Source organism: Ursus americanus, chromosome 33, assembly GCF_024610735.1.
Source record: "Ursus americanus isolate L20-20 chromosome 33, mUrsAme1.1.p, whole genome shotgun sequence".
Taxonomy (NCBI): Eukaryota; Metazoa; Chordata; class Mammalia; order Carnivora; family Ursidae; genus Ursus; species Ursus americanus.
Genome location: NC_142159.1, coordinates 30,790,783 through 30,806,867, shown reverse-complemented (window position 1 = coordinate 30,806,867; position 16,085 = coordinate 30,790,783). Strand labels below are relative to the sequence as shown.

The following is a 16,085-nucleotide window of genomic DNA, read 5'->3' as shown; positions in this document are numbered from 1 at the left end:
TATGTTTTTAGTAATTAATGCATCATGATTATTGGTAAAGGAATTTGCAACTTGGTGCTCCTTCTTGGGGGGGGAAGACTTTCAGTTACACGAGCCAGACAACTTACTAAATCGGTAAAATCCCCTCCCTGAGCCCACCCTCCCCTATATGGCCAGGCAGAATGACCTAAAGCCAGTGGGCCCTGCCTTTGTAGGCTACGCCTCAGCCACAGGAAGAGCTGGCATTCAGAACGTATTTCACTGCTGGTGCGCTTGGCAAGAATCAATGGGCCGTGTCTTGGAGTGGCTGCATGTGCCCACAGCACCCCGATCCTGGTCCAGGGAAGCAATTTCCCCACTCAGTCGACAACTTCTTTCGTCCAGCGCTTTTATCCTCTGCCGACTCACAGGTGTGAGTTTATTTGCTTACACATTTTTACTGCCACCAGGCCTTGACCTGTTTCAAATGATAAGGTTTCTAACTGGCCACTTCTCTCCCCAATTCATGCCAGAGACCTAACGTGCCCTGATATTACATACTGTTATCATCACCTCTTATCGACTGACTGACTGTCATCATCCATGAGTCCAGAAAGCCTCCTTTATAAATGAAGCACCATCAGTTCTGCTTCCACATGGAAATATTTCACTGGCAGAAATATATGAGACAGCCAGGAAGGACCCGCTCAGCTGCATGTGACTCATGGGAAAATGGAGACAGCTGAGCCCCTGGACAATTCATGTTTGCTTTAATTCATCTACTTAATAAAATAACAAATTTGGAAATACTTAAAATAATGAATGTTGCAGCAGACCGGCACCCGTGAAAGAGCAGCCTGAGATCGTGAGCTGGGGAACGCGCACGACCGGACTGAAATGGAGCTCCGGTGGGCTCACTGGAACCCGAATGAGACCGGGAGCTCTTGGAGCGCGCGGGGGCAGCTGGTGGCTGGCAATGTTAGAAACACAAAGGAGAGAGATGCACTGGCCCTGGAAGTGAGGGCTGTGATGCCAGGTGTGGGGCGCACATCCCGGGACACTGCAGGGTTAAGCAGCACCAACAGTAACAGAGTTAAAGTGGCCAGAACATCAGTAGAGAACGGTCCACGATCCCTCTGTTCTGAGACAGAGGCTGAGATGCGGCTGCTGCTCCTCTGACTCTCAGAAGAGGCATAGCAAACCGCCAGGGAGGCCGCCAGAGAACAAAAGCCTGGAAATACTGGCTCACAGTGTGCCCATCTCCATCCCCCCTCACAGGGAACACGGAGACTCTATCCCAACAGGGTTGCCTGCGGATCGGCGCGGCAGGTCCCTGTCCCAGAAGGCAGGCTGAAAAATCAAGAAGCCCACATCCCTAAAATCCCTATAAAACAAGGGTGCACGGCCTGGGTCCCAGTCAATAATTTGGGCTCTGGACAACCCCGCAACCTCTCCTCATCAGAATGACGAGAAGGAGAACCCCCCCCCCAGCAAAGAAAAGACAATGAGTCTGTGGCCTCTGCCACAGAACTAATGGATATGGATATAACCAAATGATCAGAAATGGAGTTCAGAGTAACAATGGTCAGATGATGTGTAGACTTGAAAAAAGTATTAACGAAAATGTTAATGAGAATATAAAATCTCTAAGGGCAGAAATGAGAGTGAATCTGGCAGAAATTAAAAATTCTATGAGCCAAATGCAGTCAAAACTAGAGGCTCTGACGGCCAGGGTGAATGAGGCAGAAGGACGTATCAGCGAATTGGAGGATGATAGAAAGCTAAAATAGAATCTGGACTCAAAAAAATCCATGCTCAGGAATGTAGGTTACGGGAGATTACTGACTCAATGAAACATTCCAATGTCAGAATCATCGGCATCCCCGAGGGGGTGGAGAAAAACAGAGGTCTAGAAGAGATATTTGAAGAAATTGTAACTGAAAACTTCCCTAATCTAGCAAAGGAAACAAGCATTCGTGTCCAAGAGGCAGAGAAGACCCCCTCCCGAGCTCAACCACGACAAACTTACACCACGGCACGTCATAGTGCAATTCGCAAATACTAGATCCAAGGATGCAGTATTGAAAGGGGCCAGGGCAAAGAAATTTCTCACAACCAAGGCAAAGGTATCAGAATTACGTCAGACCTGTCTGCACAGTCCTGGAATGAGAGAAAGGGTTGGGGGGCATTTTTAAAGCTCTTTCAGAGAAAAACATGTAGCCAAGGATCCTTTATCCAGCAAGGCTGTCATTCAGAATTGACGGAGAGATAAAGACCTTCCAGAATCTCCAGTCATTAAACATATTTGTAACCACGAAACCAGCCCTACAGGAGATATTAAGGGGGGTTCTATAAAAGTAAAAAGGCCCCAAGAGTGATACAGAACAGAAAGTCACAATCGATAGAAACAAAGACTTTACTGGCAATATGACATCATTAAAATCATATCTCTCAATAATCGGTCTCAATGTAAATGACCTAAATGCTCCCATAACCCACCACAGGGTTGCAGATTGGGTAAAAAGACATGACCCATCCATTTGCTGTCTACAATAGACTCATTTTGAACCTAAAGATACATCCAGACTGGAAGTAAAGGGATGAAATACCATCTTTCATGCCAGTGGACCTCAATAGAAAGCTGGGGTAGCAATTCTCATATCAGACAGATTGGATATTAAACTAAAGACTATAGTTAGAGATACAGAAGGGCACTATATTATTTTTAAAGGATGTATCCAACAAGTCGATATGACAATTATAAATATATATGCCCCCAACAGGGGAGCAGCAAGATACACAAGCCAACTCTCAAGCACAATAAGGAGACATATAGATAAAAATACGTTAATAGTAGGGGAGCTCAACACTCCACTATCAGCAATAGACAGAGCACCAGAACAGAAAACCAACAAAGAAACAAGAGCTCTGAATCCCATAGTCGACGAGCTGAACCACATAGATATATATAGAACACTACACCTCAGAACCAAAGAATACTCTTTCTATTCTAATGCCCATGGAACATTCTCAAGAATAAACTATGTTCTGGGTCACAAAAGAGGTCTCAATCGATACCAAAAGACTGAAATTATTCCCTGCATATTCTCAGACCACAGCACATTGAAATGGGAACTCAACCACAAGGAAAAATTTGGAAGAAACTCAAACACTTGGAGACTAAGAACCATCCTGCTCAAGAATGATTCGATAAAGCAGGAAATCAAAAATCAATTTAAACAATTTATGGAGACCAACGAGAATGAAAACACAATGGTCCAAAACTATGGAATACTGCAAAGGCAGTAAGGGAATACTAAGGGGAAAATACATAGCCATCCAAGCCTCACTCAAAAGAATAGAAAAATATAAAATGCAGTTATTATATTCTCACCTCAAGAAGCTGGAACCGCAACAGAGGAACAGGCCTAATCCACGTACGACAGAGCAGTTGATGAAGATTAGAGCAGAGATCAATGAATTAGAAACAAGGAGCGCAGTAGAGCAGATCAAGAGAACTAGAAGCTGGTTCTTTGAAGAGTAAATAAAATTGGCAAACCACTGGCAAGACTTATCCAAAAGAATAGAGAAAGGACCCAAATTAATAAAATTATGAATGAAAAGGGAGAGGTCACAACCAACACCAATGAAATTGGAAGGATTATTAGAAACTTTTATCAACAGCTTTGTGCCAATAAATTAAGCAATCTGGAAGAGATGGAGGCCTTTCTGGAAACCTATAAACTACCAAGACTGAAACAGGAAGAAATTGAATTTTTAAACAGGCCAATTAATTATGAAGAGATTGAAACAGTGATAAACAACCTTCCAAAAAACAGAACACCAGGACCGGATGGTTTTCCCGGGGAATTCTACCAAACATTCAAAGAAGAAATAATACCTATTCTCCTAAAGCTATTTCAAAAAATAGAAACAGAAGGTAAGCTACCAAACTCATGCTATGAGGCCAATATTACCTTGATCCCCAAACCAGCTAAAGACTCTATCAAAAGGGAGAATTACAGACTAATTTCCCTAATGAATATGGACACCAAAATTCTCAACAAGATCCAGGCCAATAGAATCCAACAGTGCATTAAAAGGATTATCCATCATGACCAAGTGGGATTCATCCCTGGGATGCAAGGGTGGTTCAACATTCGCAAATCTATCAGTGTCATAGATTTTATCCAGCAGGAAAAAGCCAAAAATCATATGATCCTCTCAATAGATGCAGAAAAAGCATATGACAAAATACAGCATCCTTTCCTGATTAAAACCCTTCAGAGTGTAGGGATAGAGGGTACATTCCTCAATCTCATAAAAACCATCTAGGAAAAGCCTACAGCAAATACCATTCTCAATGGGGAAAAGCTGGAAGCCTTTCCCTTAAGATCAGGAACTCGACAAGGATGCCCACTCTCGTCACTATTATTCAACATAGTACTAGAAGTCCTTGCAACAGCAATCAGACAACAAAAAGGGATAAAAGGTATGCAAATCAGCAAAGAAGAAGTCAAAATGTCATACTAGCAGATGACATGATACTCTATATGGAAAACCCAAAAGACTCCACCCCCAAACTACTAGAACTTAGAGAGCAATTCAGTAATGTGGCGGGATACAAAATCAATGCTCAGAAATCAGTTGCATTTCTATACACGAACAATGAGACTGAAGAAAGAGAAATTAGGGAATCCATCCCATTTACAATAGCACCAAAAATCATAAGTTATCTTGGAATTAACTTAACCAGAGACGTAAAGGACCTATATTCTAGAAACTATAAATCACTCTTGAAAGACATTGGGGAAGACACAAAAAGATGGAAAAATACTCCACGCTTATGGATCAGAAGAATTAACATAAAGTGTCCATGCTACCCAGAGCAATCTACACTTTCAATGCTATCCCGATCAAAATACCAATGACATTTTTCAAAGAACTGGAACAAATAGCCCTTAAATTTGTGTGGAACCAGAAAAGGCCCTACATCGCCAAGGAATTGTTGAAAAGGAAAAACAAAGCTGGGGGCATCACAATGCCGGATTTCGAGCTCTACTACAAAGCTGTGATCACAAAGATGGCATGGTATTGGCACAAAAACAGACACATAGACCAATGGAACAGAATAGAGAACCCAGAAATGAACTCTCGGCTCTTTGGGCAACTAATTTTTGACAAAGCAGGAAAAAACATCCAGTGGAAAAAAGACAGTCTCTCCAATAAATGGTGCTGGGAAAATTGGACAGCTACATGCAAAAGAATGAAACTTGACCACTCTCTCACACCATACATAAAGATAAACTCCAAATGGATGAAAGACCTCGGTGTGAGACAGGAATCCATCAAAATCCTAGAGGAGAACATAGGCAGTAACCTCTATGACATCAGTCACAGCAACCTTTTTCATGACACATCTCCAAAGGCAAGAGAAACAACAGATAAAATGAACTTGTTGGAGTTCGTCAAGATCAAAAGCTTCTGCGCAGCCAAGGAAACAGTCAAAAAAACTAAGAGGCAGCCCGTGGAATGGGAGAATATATTTGCAAATGACACTTCAGATAAAAGACTTGTATCCAAGATCTACAAAGAACTTCTCAAACTCAATACGTGAGAAACAAATAAACAAATCATAAAATGGGCAGAAGATATGAACACTTTTCCAATGAAGACATACAAATGGCTAACAGACACATGATAAAATGTTCAAAATCATTAGCCATCAAGGAATTTCAAATCAAAACCACACTAAGATACCACCTTACGCCAGTTAGAATGGCAAAAATTGACAAGGCAAGAAACAACAATTGCAGGAGAGGATGTGGAGAAAGGGGGTCCCTCTTACATTGTTGGTGGGAATGCAAGTTGGTACAGCCACTCTGGAAAAGAGTGTGGAGGTCCCTTAAAAAGTTAAAAATTGAGCTACCCTATGATCCAGCCATTGCACTGCTGGGTATTTACCCCAAAGATACAGACGTAGTGAAGAGAAGGGCCATATGCACCCCAATGTTCATAGCAGGTTTGTCCATAATCGCTAAATCGTGGAAGGAGCCGAGATGCCCTTCAACAGATGACTCGATTAAGAAGCTGGTCCATATATACAATGGAATATTACTCAGCTATCAAAAGGAATGATTTCTCAACATTTGCTGCAACATGGACGGCACTGGAGGAGATAATGCTAAGTGAAATAAGTCAAGCAGAGAAAGACAATTATCATATGTTTTCTCTCATCTATGGAGCATAAGAAGTAGGAAGATCGGTAGGAGAAGAAAGGGAAGAAGAAGGGGGGGTTAAACAGAAGGGGGAATGAACCGTGAGAGACTATCGACTCTGAGAAACAAACTGAGGGCTTCAGAGGGGAGGGGTGTGGGGGAATGGGATAGGCTGGTGATGGGTATTAAGGAGGGCACGTATTGCATGGTGCACTGGGTGTTATACGCAACTAATGAATCATGGAACTTTACATCAAAAACCAGGGATATACTGTATGGTGAGTAACATAATATAAGAAAAAAAACATTAAAAAAATAATGAATGTTGCTATTAACAGTCCTCTCTCACTGTTAACTAGGACTGCTTCATTTTAGTACCGGGGTGTCTGAGTGCGGGGCATGGGAAGCACATCTCCACCTCACAGAGAAGGACTTGGGATATGGGAAGCACATCTCCACCTCACAGAGAAGGGCTTGTGGCCTTAGAGTTTGGCTTTGACTCGGTTGGTACTGGGGAGCCTTTAAAGGTTGAGAGCAGTGAGCGACAGGAGCAAAATCCTGTATGAGGAGGACGAACCTGTTGGTGGCTGTGCAGGCGAGCTGACAGGGAGCCCCAGGGGCCACATGACTCCAGGCTGATGGGCAATGATTTGACCATGAATTCATGGGTTCCCTGGAGCTCTGACACTGGCCACGAGAAGGGTGGGCTGGTATGTTTGGGCGGTGCTTCATCATTCGTGTTCTATTCCCTCTGATAGCTTCACAACAGCCTGCCCTGGGAGCGTGGTGCCCTGTGCATGAGACTGCATGTGAAAAGTAGTGGGGCCCAGCCCCTCTTCAGATTGCTGGTGGGGCACTGGCTAGAACAGGGCAGGTTTTGCTTGCAGTTGCTCACACATAGGGGAACTGAACGCTGGCTAGCTCGAGCTTAGCTGGTCTGAAACGCCAGCACTCAGGGCTAGGCAGAGGCGGTGGGTGGGCGGGCTGGCTCCCACCTCTGGGTCAGGTGATTTTCTGAATGGAGAGACTGAGGATGCTTCTACTCAGTGCAAGGATTCGCTTTCCTCCTCTAGGTGAGAACCTGACTTCTCTTAGCTCTCTGTGCAAGTATGGTTTGTAGTATCACTTTTTTTAAACTCTCGATGAGCTGACATTCCTGAAGATGCCCTGTGTGTAGTTTCCCCATCTCATCTCATCATGCAGGTGGGCCTTCTTCCTTTGTCTGGGCTTTGAATGGCTATTGTTGGAGCTCTAAGCCCCGAGTCCCTGCAGGTCTCGGGGGCACCCAGGGGAGTGGTCACAATCCACATCTTCCCTCCCTGCAGGCATTTGTGCTTTGACGTTGCTCCCAACCAGCATGGGCACAGGAAGCACGGGCATCTTTGTCCTCCCTCTGAGGGACACAGCCCTCTCTTCTCGCCATGTTTCAGACTCTTCCTGCATGCTCACATGACTGTAACACCCTGGGGAAAGGACCCCGTGCTTCTGGAATGCAGTGGGTCTTTTCCTGATGTTTCCAGATCCTGCCGTATACGTACTCCCACGCCCATCCCCTGGTCACTCGACAGAGCTTCTTAGGCTTGTGACAGCCTCTGAGTCTTCACTGGGAAGCACTGCTCACCCTGACCCTCCTTTGTTTGAGGGGCAAGCCCGAGCCCCAGGACAGATCAGGGGTGAGACCCTTGTTGACCACAGCGTTGGGATACTGTCCCTTGGGCATGGCTGTGACACTCGACGGGTGTCAGGAGGGCTGCATGTGCAGGGGAGGCAGCTGGCCCCATGCATGCCGTGTGCTCACACTGTGTGGGTCCAGCCCTGCTCCTCGGGAGCATCCTGGTCAACCACCCCACAGCTGAACAAAGGGAAAGCAGCTTGTAAATTCTGTCTCTGAATCAATGTTCCCGCCCAAGACAGGAAGTACATAAGAGAGGATTTAGACGTGTGGTTGGGAAGAACCAGGGTGTGGGGGCGGGGGACCTTGTCCGGAGCAGGGGTGGAATAAACCAGATAAAAAATGAGCTGATTAGAAGGTGAGGCATTAGGAAGAAAAATGGCAACAACGGGGGCCATGAATAATTTAGAGAGACGATGATGGAGAGCAAGGGTTTGTGAGCTGTCTGCACACACACACACGTTCACTCACATCTGCCCAGAAACATCTGTGAGCCCCAAGTTCCCCACTATAAGCTTATAATCTGTAACATTGTCTGTGCTGACTGCCTCGGGGGCGGTTGCGAGAGAAGATGAGGTCAAGGTCTGGAAAGCCCTGAGCTCCTACGACACACCGTGACTCTTGGTGACTTGCAGCCTAGCCCGGAAGGGGGTATGAACATCTGTGACAGCAGAGTGAGAACGACCAACGAAGCCAGCCTCGCTCGGGTGTGGCCACACCCCGGCTGTGCACAAGGTCGGTGTGACAGGCGTGCTTCAACGACTGCCAGCACAGAGACTCAGAGGGATCCTCCATCGACATGAAAAGGGGCTTTATTGGGATCTACATGGTGGGACTGCAGCAGAGGAGTTAGGGTTCCACTGTCTGTAGTGGTGGTCTCTCCAGCTGTGAGAAACAGACCCAGCGTAACAGCTGAAACACAGTGCAGGGGTGTTTTTATTTTCTCCCATCAAGAGCGGGCCTTGGGCTGCATGGGGTGTTAGTGGCAGCTCCGTGGTACCCACAGGGTCAGGCTTCTTTTTGCTTTACCATCTTTAGAGTTTGCCTTGGGGCTGCAAGCTGGCTCCTGGGATGCCAGCTGTCATGTCCACATTCTAGAAGGAAGAAGGCACAGGGTTACATCTTGTGGCCAACTATGCAAGTAACACTAGTCTTTGAAGAACATTCTTAGAAGTTCCTTCTGCTGACGACTTATGCTTAGAATTCATGGAATATCTCTGTACAGGAAAGCCTGGAAAGGTGCTTTTTCAGCTCTATACATTTCCGTCCGTTGCTAAGAAAGGAAGGGGGGGCAGACAGTCGAAGGCAGCTAGCAGTTTCTGCCTTGCTTTCTACAGCAAATCCTGCTGAGGAGTGAAACCCAGAGGAGATGCAATTTCTAGACTAAAATCATGTGACCTTCTGTGTCATGGCTGGCTGCATGCAGAGGGCCTCATGATTCTTCAGAATTGCCCACATCAGAATTAGCAGACATGAGCCCCACGGCTCCGAGGGCCGTTGGCCTCAAGGCCTCAGCTTGTGGTCTGTTTGGGCACCAGCTGAAGGTGCTTGTGGCCACTGGGTCCCCTTTCTGTGGGCTTGGGGTGCTCCATGGCTGCTAGTGTTGCGTATCGAGAAAGCCTGTAAGAGTGAGCTGGTCCTTGCAGCTGGAAAGAGAATAATTTAAATGCCTGTGTATTACAGGGGAAGAGAATAACTCATAAAAGTATTTGTCAGCCTAATTTGGAAAATTATCAGAACATATAGGCACATAATTCTGGAGTCTGTCAGGACTTGGGAACAGCAAGAAGCACCTGGGCTTCAGGAAGAGTAAAGCTTCCAGCCAGCCCGCCTGATTTTTCCTCCTCCTTTCGGCCAAGCGGCAAGCCCGATCCATTAGGGGAAATGAGATGGAATTTGTCCTGACTTTAATAAGCTCTTTGGATTTAGGTCCTCTTGAGAAAGCATCACAACGCCAGGGAGAGCTGGTGCGGCTCCCGCCACCGTGAGGCGGTGTGTGACATGGTGGCTGGTCATTCTCAAAGATCACTCAGGAATGTCCCAGCCTCAGCCTGGGGGCTAGCCAAGCACATGCGGGCAGCCCTTGCTGACACCCACAGGAGACATGTGTGATGGGCAAGCATTGTCCGCAGGGGCAGGGAGCGCCCACCTGCTGCTGGGCACACAGGTTGACTCTCGAGTGTATTTCCTTCACAGAAGCTCCCAGAATTGATGATGAGCAAGTCATCTGTACCTTGAGTTCAACATAATGTGCTATTGATCCCTGAAGTAATTTTGAACCTACTCTTCACCTGTCACATGGCCCATTCTTCTTTTCCATCCCATTTATTATTGAGATCTATAAAAACGACTGGTTTGTCTACTTGGGCTCTTTGCATTGTCAGCATGGGGTAACTTGGACATGTGGGGATTATTTAATATAAACTTTCTCACACACACACCCCCGCTCTTCATACTCCGCCTGCCCATCCACTATTCTGCCATTATCCTGTCTGCCAATTCCATTGACTAGATTTTCTTAGCCGTGCCTCCAAGACCCTCTCTGCTCTAGACCTTTTAAAATGTGACATATTAACTTACAAATCGAGCAGCAAAACCGTAAGTCCCAGCCATGTGAACGTTCCAAGGGGGTGAGAGGAAATGTCCCTCCTGCCACAGGAGTTGCGGCCCAAAAGCCGGCTCATTTGGAATCAGCTCGTCAGATTTCCATCATGATTTCCCAAAATGAAATGGAAAATAACTTAAATTGACTCAGGAATTTCTTTCAAAACGCTCTGGCAATCCATATGCTTTCAGTTGCAAGTGGAAAAAAAGCCATAACGTGTAAGTTCTGCATAACTTAAATGCCCATTTTTCTTACTGCCAATGTCGACATCAGCAACTTTCCTATCATTTAGGAGAAGGAGAGTACTATAGTCATTTGAAGCAACAAGGGGTCCAAATCTAATGCTGAGGCAGTGTTTGGCCTCCGAGTTCATGTTTTGTTAAAAACGGTTCAACTTCCCGTGAGAGACCCGTGCAGACACAGTGTGACTGCCAGGTTCTCAGGGGAGCCTGAGCATGGAATCCTGTGGGAGCATGAGTGTGAGAGATGACCACTAGATCCTAAAATATGCCCGTGTAGATGAGCGAACTTCCATCTGTTTCTTAACTGTGGTCACAAAGACACAGATGCTGGTGTTTCTATAAAGGGTCTAAAGACAAATGATAGTATAAATCATCATTTTGAACACAATAAGGTTTTAATTTTTTCTGGTTTTACTTCTTTATCATTTTTTCCTGTAACAGGTATTTTTGTGCTATAATGATTGATTCTGGTTTCTGAACATTACCTTCTAATGAAAAAGAAATATTTCATATTTAAAGAGAGATGGGAAAAACGTTGGGTTATCCACATTTCTGAAACATTAGGAAAAGCTCCTAAATGTTCACTTGGGCTTTGAAAGGTTTTCTAAAGTAAGGATTATAAATGAACACTCGGTTGGCAAGCTCCATTCTCATCTCCTCTTAGGAAGTTGTCAATGTGGCATAAATAACATTGCACGAAAGATCTGTTTCTCAATCCTTGAGACGTCCTAGACCTCGGGCTGCACCTACAGAATAGGATAATGTTGCAGATTCTCCCAGAATGAGCTACAACATTAATTAAGAAGTGCACAAAATGATGTGGGATGTTCCATCAGGAATGGGCTCAATTCAGTCTTTTAGAATTTTCAGGAAAGAAGAAAGGCTAGGAAGCTAGCAGTTTGGAGGAAGCCACCCTGTAAGAGGTTTTGTTATCCTCTGCTATGCACGCACATGCTATGCCTCACCTTGGTCATACCCCCGGCAGTCTTGAGAGAGAAGCTTCACTGCTCCTATTCCACAGAGATAAATGGGAGCTCTAAGAGGTAATGAACTTACCCAAAGTCACATAGCTGGAAAAGGCTGGAATTTGTGTTTTTTTTCAATCTGCATGTATCAAACATGGACAGAAATTACTTCCAGATTTTCAGCGCAGGTTGGATATAGAATGGAAAAGAAGCAAGATCTCATCTTAACTTCTGTTCACATGGTAGGTGGATTTGCAGGAGTCTGTGGACATTTTGGACTACAGTCTACAATAGGACATCTATTTGACATTGAAACCCAGGACACACACACAGACACAGACAAACACAGAGCTGGATCAAAAGGTTCATAGGGATCTGGTGGGGAAAGTATGGGACAAGGGGGCTAAGAGAAGGGTGACACCGCTGGGTTCTGGCCCAGTTGTGTGGGACTGAGGGTGCATAGGGGGCGTGCAGGGGGCCCGCGTGGGGTGTCGGAGGAGAGAGGAGCCTGGCTTGGCTGAAGGGTACTTTCTGCATTCATCTGTAGGAAGGCACAATGGAGCCCCTTTACATGTGTTGATGGGGTGGGGAGGGAGGTGGGGAGGGACAGATGTTACGAGCACCCCCCCCTTATAGCTCTTCATTATGTGGATGTTTTCCTCTATTTCGTTTATTTGAAGAAGAGGCCAGCGCAGCACCTCTGTTCCAGCCACAGCCATGTCCAACTGAATATCAGATTTCATTTTTCGGAGGATGTTTATTAAAAAATAAAAAGTGGCAAAAGAAGGCAACTCCTTCCAAAGAAGAGAGTTAAGACTCCTGCTTGAATTCCTCACTTACGAAACACACACACACACACACTTGTTGCCAGTTAAGCAAGCCAACAGACATAGTGGGGACACCTCCCATTAAGCTCTGTGGCCAGGAAACAGAACTTTAAGTGCATTCCCCCATTAGGTAAAAAGAGAAATTGGAAATTTCCTTTTTGGAAATTGAGAAAACTGGAAGCAATGTCATCTTTTTAGAATTTTCTAACAGAGTCACAATTTTTTGTTAGCTGGGGAGCCTATCGATGCTGTTCAGAGCATGCACTGTGTTATGGAAAGGTGGAAGGAGGGCAGATGGCTTGGACTGGCCAGTGCTGGAGGCACCCGCCCCCCCCCCCCACCTGTGCTCTCCTGCTGAGGGCACCTCCCGTGGCTCCACATCTTGCAGGCCTCCTTTTCCAAAGCTCCAAGTGATAAGAACTCACGAGTGGGGCAGGGAGGGGGGGGCAACACAGTAAAGAGGAAACAGAATATAAATTTTAAGACTAGATGTTGCCAGCTGGTTCCAGCAGAGCTAGAGGACAGCAGATATGGACAGGAATCCAAGAAGCAGAGACACTGAGAGTATAAAAGGAGCAAAAAACTTTCTTTGCTGCTCTATCGATCAAGAAAAGAACAAGTCCGTTCAAAAATCTATCAGATCGTCTTTCTGGAAACTAAACCCAGAGGAATATGAGCTGGATTCGACAACCATTCTATTTTACCATCTCCCTGACTCAGAGAGTGGCCCTTTGAGCTTATCCATAAAATGTCTTTTGAAAGTTTCACCCAGATGAGTATATTTGCTGAGGCTGTTTCCACCTTTGCTTCCTTTTTTGTTTTTGTTTTTGTTTTTTTAAAGATTTTATTTATTTGTGAGAGAGCACGAGAGGCAGGAGGGTCAGAGGGAGAAGCAGACTCCCCGGTGAGCAGGGAGCCTGATGCGGTATTCCATCCTGGGATCCTGGGACTCCGGGATCATGACCTCTGAGCCAAAGGCAGTGGCTTAACCAACTGAGCCACCCAGGCGCCCTGCTTCCTTTTTTTTTTTTTTTAATTTTTTTTATTATATTATGTTAGTCACCATACAGTACATCCCTGGTTTCTGACGTAAAGTTCCATGATTCATTAGTTGCGTATAACACCCAGTGCACCATGCAATACGTGCCCTCCTTACTACCCATCACCAGCCTACCCCATTCCCCCACCCCCTCCTCTCTGAAGCCCTCAGTTTGTTTCCCAGAGTCCATAGTCTCTCATCCTGCTTCCTTTTTTAATTAGGAGTTGTGTTAGGGAGCTTGGTCTGAGTGGCGCTGAGCAGCGGGTACTGAATCCGCCGTCTGCAAGTGATGCCGGCAGTTGCCAGAACAGGTGAGGCTTCTCTGCGGGGATGCCCCGAGCTCTGCTCTCGGGCAGGACAACCAACACCCTTGTCTTCATGCTCTCCTACTTAAAGCTTGAAATACTGCATGTGGTATGATTAAAAAGATCTTGGTGTAGCACATTCAGGGCCTGCCCAAGGGAGTCATGAGGCCGGGGCAGCTCAGGAGGAGCCTGGTGTCCCTGCCGGGCACGTGGCCTGCACTTCCTCAGTCTGTGCTGAGCGAGTGGGTCCCTCGGCTCCTCTCTGTTCTCCTCCTGTTCCTCCTTTGCCACTGATTCTGCCCCTGCTTGTTCTCAGTAGAGTAGGTAAGGGAGAAGGAGGTGTGTATAAATCTCCCACTGCCTGTTTTTGGTTCTCGCCATGGCCGGGATGCAGCTGAGCAAAACAATTTACATGCTCAGACCTAGGAGGCCTTTTGCACCTCAAAGTCCCTTGCCTCTTCTGAGTTTTTGCTGGCATTTCCTTCGAGTTCAGCCTGCAGGCCCCAGCCTGGGCTCCCACTTCCCTTCCCTGGTTAGAACTTTCCACGCACATCTGACCCAAGGAGAAGGGGGCCCTCGTGTTAACTGGTGACTTTAGGTTTCATTGCAAGAACCAGGAGCTGTGGGACACCTGAGTTTCATGGAGATTCTGGACACGTCGCTCAAGGTCAGCTTGTAAGAGCCCCTGGAGAAAAATGGCATCATTACAGGTTAGTATCCCTGTCTTTGGAAAAAGGAAAAACAATCTCACCCCAAAAGGGAGATGGGCATCGCTGTAAACAGCCCAGCTGGCTGGGGGACGGGCACCAGAAGCCTCTCAGGGAAGTGGACACATCTGCCTGGCTGTCGGCAGAGGGCAGAGAGCTCAGTCACCACACCCGGCACTGACCCCTGCCCAAACCTGGACCTCACAGTGCAGCCCGTGTGTCCTGGCTCCCACACCCTTTGTGCTCCACCCAGTGTCCCCTGGGGACTCGAAGTGAGGACAGCCAGGCTGCCAGGCAGACTGCTCACGGGCTGCAGGTGTCTGTTGTGGGGCTTCGATGATTTTTTTTTAGAACAGAAGAGCTTTAACCTGAAAAGTGGAAGCTTAATTTAAATCTTGGCTTCAAAATAAAAAAATCTGGGTGGCTTCGGCCTCAGAGGAAGGTGGGAGCCTTACCTTATCTTCCAGACCCTCCATTTCTTCGTGGGCCTGCAGGGAGGAGGCACTAGGGCCACAGCCTCCAGCGGCCCCTTCCATTTCCTGAGCATTACTTGAAACGTCAAGCCAGCCGCTCATGTTTCCACACCTCAGCCACTCAGTCTGGGACACAGTCTGTGGCAGGCGCTCTCTGGGACTCTGCCTGCAGCACCTCCTGCCATGCCTGGGGCTTCTGCCTCCGTCCTCTCAACCTGCATCCTGCGGCTTCAGGGATGTGTGTTCCTGATGTTCCTGATGGGATCGGGCTCTGCCCACCTTCTTGAATGTGGGATCGGAGTGAACGCCACCACCTTAATTTCCGTAATTTCCCTCATTGGTCTTCATGCTGTACCTGCTCCCGTATCACAGAAACCACCAGAAACTCAGCTTCACAAAGACAGGCTGTGTCCACAGACAGGCGTATAGCACCCCCTCACCCTGAACTTCGGAACAGCTCAAGCTTAAGCTCCCCATTGTCCCCCAGGGACAAAGGCGGGAGGTGCCCAGCATCACTGTGTCGCGGTGCTGTGTCTGAGGCTCCAGGCCGTGTCCTGGGTGCCTGAGGGCATAGCCTGGGGACTGCGTTCCTCCCCTAAACTCTTTTCTCTCCCATTAGTCAGGGAACTTCCTGGTGCCAACCCCTCCTGCTTCTTGTCTCAAAACCACACATAGTCGCCTGTGCTGGGCCAGGGCCCCCTGCAGACCACCCCTACAGACCCCAGAGGGCACCTCTGCTCTGAAGCCGCCTGTGCCCCTCACTTCTAACCAGAGTGCATGTATGGGTCTGGTTCTGCCCTCAGACCTAATGCTTTGAAATAGTCACCATCAGGAACAACGTAGCTCCAGGAAAGGGGAGAAGTCACTACTGAAAGTGCAGTGCAGGAACCAGGTAGCTCATTCTCCAGTCTCTCAGCACAGGATCACCTGCGAGAGGCCTCCTGTCTCCCGGAGCAGAAGAACCGAACATGGTGCGGGGTGGGCAGAGAAGGGAGCCCGTTCAGTTTAACTTTAAGCCATACAGAGGGAGGAAAAAGCAAGCCAGGCAGTGCTAGGGAAAACAAAAAAGCTGAA

General features: G+C 47.0%; 1 long non-coding RNA gene across 2 annotated transcripts in view; it reads left to right on the top strand.

The window, feature by feature from the left end:
- LOC148107260 (uncharacterized) overlaps nucleotides 1-16,085 on the top strand; it is a 44,240-nt gene that overhangs the window by 9,694 nt on the left and 18,461 nt on the right. For both annotated transcript variants that reach the window (XR_015722820.1, XR_015722821.1), the window contains exon 2: nucleotides 13,748-14,541. This is a non-coding gene — a long non-coding RNA (uncharacterized LOC148107260). The remainder of the gene's footprint in view (nucleotides 1-13,747; nucleotides 14,542-16,085) is intronic.